Source organism: Nansenia antarctica (genome assembly GCF_963989245.1).
Source record: "Nansenia antarctica genome assembly, chromosome: 10".
Taxonomy (NCBI): Eukaryota; Metazoa; Chordata; class Actinopteri; order Argentiniformes; family Microstomatidae; genus Nansenia; species Nansenia antarctica.
In genome coordinates, this window is record NC_137680.1 from 24,190,310 (window position 1) to 24,196,607 (window position 6,298).

The following is a 6,298-nucleotide window of genomic DNA, read 5'->3' on the forward strand; positions in this document are numbered from 1 at the left end:
GAACTGAGGCAAAGTTCCTTTTTGAACATTAATTGAACGATTGGTCTTAATTTATCTCAGGCCTGGACTACACGTATATGGATATTTTTGTAAACACATTTTTTTTGGTACAATTGGGCCTCTCAACCATACGGACACGGTGTTTTCACTCACATAAACTGAGATTTCTCTAAACGGATAAAAAAGTGAAGAAATCAAAAAATATCCGGTTGAGTGGATCAGTGTGGTTATGTTAAACGGAGCTGCTGTTGGTGTCAAGCCGTTCACATGCGCATTGAAGCAAAACGTTTGTCAACAGCAACAATGGCTCAACTTCATTGTCGGTCCACACAACATAATCAGTTTTTGCTTTCTTCTTGGTCGCCATAACTTGCTTTTCTGTCTGTTTTGTACTTTTCCTTTCTGTCTGTTTCAAAGAGTTTGGTCTGTTTACGTTTTGAGTCACAGCCGCCGTTTGATTACAACTGACTGCGCCCATAACGTTCTTCTACGGTATTTGACAGATCGTGTTCAGTTTTGGCTCTTCGTATGGACAGAGATATTTTTGTGGTGTGGACAGAGTTTTTTTTTTTAAACGAGGATGAAAATATCAGCTTAAAAAAATATCCATATACGTGTAGTCCAGGCAGTGTCTTAACTGACTCAAAGACATCTGAATATAATCTCAAGGATACATCATGGTATGACCCTACACTCTCCAAAAGGAAAACAGAAACTGTCATTAATAAACTCTATTAATAAATCAAATCCATAGTTGCCTCAGAACTGGCCAGAATAACAACAGCTGCATGTGAGTTCAGACCCAAACACACGTCAGACTGAGATTCCATCATGAGGACACAAAGACTAGCTTACAAGAAAAGGTAGGTTATCTATTTAATTGTGAATTGTTCATGCTGAGCTTGTGTGTGTGTGTGTGTGTGTGTGTGTGTGTGTGTATGTGACAAGGTTACTTAGTGTTGAGTGCGTATGCGAGCCCTAACTTATGAATCACTTGTTGAATCACATGTTTTCTGAAAGACGCAGCGCACAACAAACTGACTGGGTGTGTTAGTAGGCCCACCAGAGACCCACATGTATGTAACATGTATGTAACATGGGACCTTTAATCCATGAAAAGTCATCTAAGAGATGTACATTTCATTTTCCTTTCCACCAAGGCTAAGTCCTATGGGCCATAGATGATGGAATATTATACTATATTTTTGTAAAACTTAAATATTTGTTATGTTTCTAGATGACACACACCACTGATAGTTGTGTTAATGTTCCCTGGGTGTGAATCAGTTGGAAACAATCAAGTATTTTAAGAACTGGAGTGTTTTAGTCTCATCAACCAATGATGATGGTACAAATACAATGCAACTACATTGCAGTGCTTATCTGCATAGAGGCTATATCTGTTTAAATACCAGCCTACATGTTGCTCAGAGTACAACAGTCTCACATATTCCTTACACCCCCCCCCCCCTGTCAGTTTGGTACTTATAAATGTTCTGTTCTCACGCACAAGAGGCTGATAGGTGATGAATGATGATGCTGGAGGGATGCAGTGAAATGTGAGTGCAGTGATTCAATCAATGTTTGTACATCAATGAACACATAGCACCAAGGGGACAGGTCATGAACAAATGATACATCAAATAATGTTGTGTTGTTACTTACAAGTGCTCTGTCCCTGAGAAAGTTCAGGTGTTGAGCTAAGGAAGTTTGCAGGGAACTGTAAATGAAATAACATATTAATTAATTTTGATCAAAGGCTGTATATATATATATATATATATATATATATATATATATATATATATATATATATATCCATTAACATGCTTTACAACAGACAGGGTCAATGACAGTAAAGGGGTTTCTAGGTTAATACTCACACGTGTTGTGTTGCTGCCTGTGAAGGAGATGTTGGTAGATAATGAAGGCTGCTTCTGAGAAGGGAACTGCCTACTCTCCTGCTTTATAGCAGCTTTCTGATAGGCCACACCCCTCTCTTACCTCATCTGACAGGCCACACCCCTCTCTTACCTCATCTGATAGCTAAGGGTGCTTTCAGGGTCAGTCAGGATATCCAAGTCAGCCATTCAAATGTACAGCAGATCAGCCGTTTCTAGGAAATGTTTACCAGACTGATCCAGAGACAGTTTATCAATGTGTTTAGATACCAGCGGCAGGATGGTCTGATAGGGAATGACAATGAGATGAGTGACTTATTTTCTTCTGTCTGTGAAACTGTCTTGTTCTTGGGTCGGAGTGTTGCAAGCTCGAATGAGAGAGAGAATGTCCCTTGTCTTCTATATGCAGCAATTCTGCAATAAATCTGTTCTCCTGAGGACCCTGCGACCCGTGTTTGAAGTCTATCATTGATCCCGAAGAGTGTGTTGTTGAGGGGTGGAGAGTGTGTTGTTGAGGGGTGGAGAGTGTGTTGTTGAGGGGTGAAGAGTGTGTTGTTGAGGGGTGAAGAGTGTGTTGTTGAGCGGTGGAGAGTGTGTTGTTGAGGGATGGAGAGTGTTTTGTTGAGGGGTGGGGAGTGTGTTGTTGAGGGGTGGAGAGTGTGTTGTTGAGGGGTGGAGAGTGTGTTGTTGAGGGATGGGGAGTGTGTTGTTGAGGGATGGGGAGTGTGTTGTTGAGGGATGGGGAGTGTGTTGTTGAGGGGTGGAGAGTGTGTTGTTGAGGGGTGGAGAGCGTGTTGTTGAGGGGTGGAGAGTGTGTTGTTGAGGGGTGGAGAGCGTGTTGTTGAGGGGTGGAGAGTGTGTTGTTGAGGGGTGGAGAGTGTGTTGTTGAGGGTTGGAGAGTGTGTTGTTGAGGGGTGGGGAGTGTGTTGTTGAGGGGTGGAGAGTGTGTTGTTGAGGGGTGGAGAGAGTGTTGTTGAGCCGCTGTTTTACATTGAATGATTGGAATGACACAACGCAGAAAGGAAAGATATCTACCTGACCTATCCTCAGAGATCAATATCCTCCACAATCAATCCTAATCAATATCATTATCTATTAGCACACAGTCACTTTACTCAATACCGCCTCTTACACCCACTGCCACTGAGGGCAATACTCATGACACATGACACTCCTACTTGAACTATTTTATTTTATTTTATTTTACTTTTTGTACTGCTTTGTTTCTTGTCTTATTTGTTTATTTGTCTCCCACAACTTGTCACTTGTCCAATTGTCTCACTTCACACTTCACTCATGTCTACTTTTGTCACATCATTTTATCTTGACTTATCTTGCCTGTTGCCTTACTGTCTTCTGATAGACCAAAGCCTTCTGGGGAAATTCACGGTCTGGTGCTATCAATTCACCTTGTACCATCGCTTGATGTGGCCACTAAAATTGTGTGAGATTGCTTCAACAACAGTACTGAAGATGGACTCAAAAGCCAATGATCACAGAAATGGCTGGCTCTTCCTCTTCCTGACACTTCCTCTTCCTGGCTCTTCCTCTTCCTGACTCTTCCTCTTCCTGACTCTTCCTCTTCCTGACTCTTCCTCTTCCTGACTCTTCCTCTTCCTGACTCCTCCTCTTCCTGACTCTTCCTCTTCCTGACTCTTCCTCTTCCTGGCTCTTCCTCTTCCTGACTCTTCCTCTTCCTGGCTCTTCCTCTTCCTGGCTCTTCCACTTCCTGACTCTTCCTCTTCCTGGCTCTTCCACTTCCTGACTCTTCCTCTTCCTGACTCTTCCTCTTCCTGGCTCTTCCTCTTCCTGACTCTTCCTCTTCCTGACTCTTCCACTTCCTGACTCTTCCTCTTCCTGGCTCTTCCTCTTCCTGGCTCTTCCTCTTCCTGACCCTTCCTCTTCCTGGGTCTTCCTCTTCCTGGGTCTTCCTGGGCGCCTCTCCAATGCAGAAACACACTCCAGTACCACTGACATGGATCAAGCTGAGCTCCAGGCAGGAGAAGGTGAGGCTTGTGTTCCAGCTGAAAGACTCATCTGACCCATTCCTAAAGAATGACAAGACCCCAGTTCAGACAGGGTCTAAGTGGAGGGCTGAACAAGCAGTCGGCCAGGCTGTCAGCCAGCTGAAGCCTCAGGAGATAGTCAGGTGGTTGCAGCCAGGCAAGGCCGGGCTTGGGTGGGTACCAGGTCCCAAGATGTGGTCCAAGAACACAAAGAAGGAGAGGAAAGAGTTGGTGGTCTCAGAAGTGACCAGAATGGAGGACGAGACATACAAGGTCAAAGCCGCAAGCCGGCGGCAACAAGGGAGGCGGACAAACTGGGATGCGTCACCAACAGGGAGGCGTCACCAACAGAGAGGCGTCACCAACAGGGAGGCGTCACCAACAGGGAGGCGTCACCAACAGAGAGGCGTCACCAACAGGGAGGCAACAGAGAGGCGTCACCAACAGAGAGGCGTCACCAACAGAGAGGCGTCACCAACAGAGAGGCGTCACCAACAGGGAGGCGTCACCAACAGAGAGGCGTCACCAACAGAGAGCCGTCACCAACAGAGAGGCGTCACCAACAGAGAGGCGTCACCAACAGGGAGGCGTCACCAACAGGGAGGCGTCACCAACAGGGAGGCAACAGAGAGGCGTCACCAACAGAGAGGCGTCACCAACAGAGAGGCGTCACCAACAGAGAGGCGTCACCAACAGGGAGGCGTCACCAACAGAGAGGCGTCACCAACAGAGAGCCGTCACCAACAGAGAGGCGTCACCAACAGGGAGGCGTCACCCACAGGGAGGCGTCACCAACAGAGAGGCGTCACCAACAGAGAGGCGTCACCAACAGAGAGGCGTCAAAAACAGAGAAGCGTCACCAACAGAGAGGCGTCACCAACAGGGAGGCGTCACCAACAGGGAGGCGTCACCAACAAGGAGGCAACAGAAAGGCGTCACCAACAGAGAGGCGTCACCAACAGAGAGGCGTCACCAACAGGGAGGCGTCACCAACAGAGAGGCGTCACCAACAGAGAGGCGTCACCAACAGGGAGGCGTCACCAACAGAGAGGCGTCACCAACAGGGAGGCGTCACCAACAGAGAGGCGTCACCAACAGAGAGGCGTCACCAACAGAGAGGCGTCACCAACAGGGTGGCGTCACCAACAGAGAGGCGTCACCAACAGAGAGGCGTCACCAACAGAGAGGCGTCACCAACAGAGAGGCGTCACCAACAGAGAGGCGTCACCAACAGGCTATAACGTGGGCCGACATGTGGAACATTCCACAAGCCAGACTGAGCTGGTTGACCAGACTGAGCTCTCTGAGCTTGTACCAACTACAACACAACTGGGTCATTTTTTTAATACGGTGCCTTTTCCGTCCCCAGTACAAATCATGTTGTATTTTGTCTAAATTTGGACAAATACTAATACCATTAGTTTTTTCATGTATAGTCAATTATTATTTATTATGAATACAATATGGGCTTCTAAGTTGTTGTTTTTTACATTTTAAAAGCTTTGGTTAAAGATGTAAATAGGATTTTGCCAGCTGATGTGTTGTTCATTCAACTTCAATCCAAAAAAGAACTATTAAAAACATATACATTTCCAAATATGTAAATATTCCAAATATTATTATTTCATTTTCCTGATCAATATCTATTGAAATCAAATCTAGTTTTTATAAAAAATACAAAATAAAAGTACAAAAAATTAAGGTTGTATGTTTGTCCCTGCGGTCACTGTCCACCCTGTTAAGCTGTGTTAATGTCCCTTTTAAAAGAAACCCATATTTCTCAATCACATCACTCTCATGAGGTGACATCATATCACATATTACAAATGTGGTAAGCTGTGTGATTTTCTACCTTTTACCATCTGATTTTTACGTTTTTATCCAGTGAGTTTAATGTGGTTGACAATAACGTGTCCACCCTGTTAGGCCTAAATATTGAGGAGATCAATCAAATGTAATAATAATAAAAAAAAGTATTTAGTGCAAATTAGATTCCTCATCAAGTATTCATGGTCATTCTAGGCATTATGCTAACACAGGCAGGCTAAAGGCTAACTTTAACTCAAAATGTGTCCACTCTGTTCTGGAGACACTCGCCCTATTCAACTACAGAGGGTATTCTAAATAAAATACAATTTAGGTGCCTGAGCTCGACCACTATGTTTTTCAGCAAGCTAGATATGTCCTTTAAATAATAGAACATTAAATAGATAAATCAACAAGTTATTTTTCACAAGTTATTAAGTCCAAATGGCACCCTATAAAAAAATGACACAACTACAACTACAACTACAACACAACTACAACACAACTACAACACAACACAACAACTACACAACAACTACAACACAACACAACACAACAACTACAACACAACTACAACACAACTAC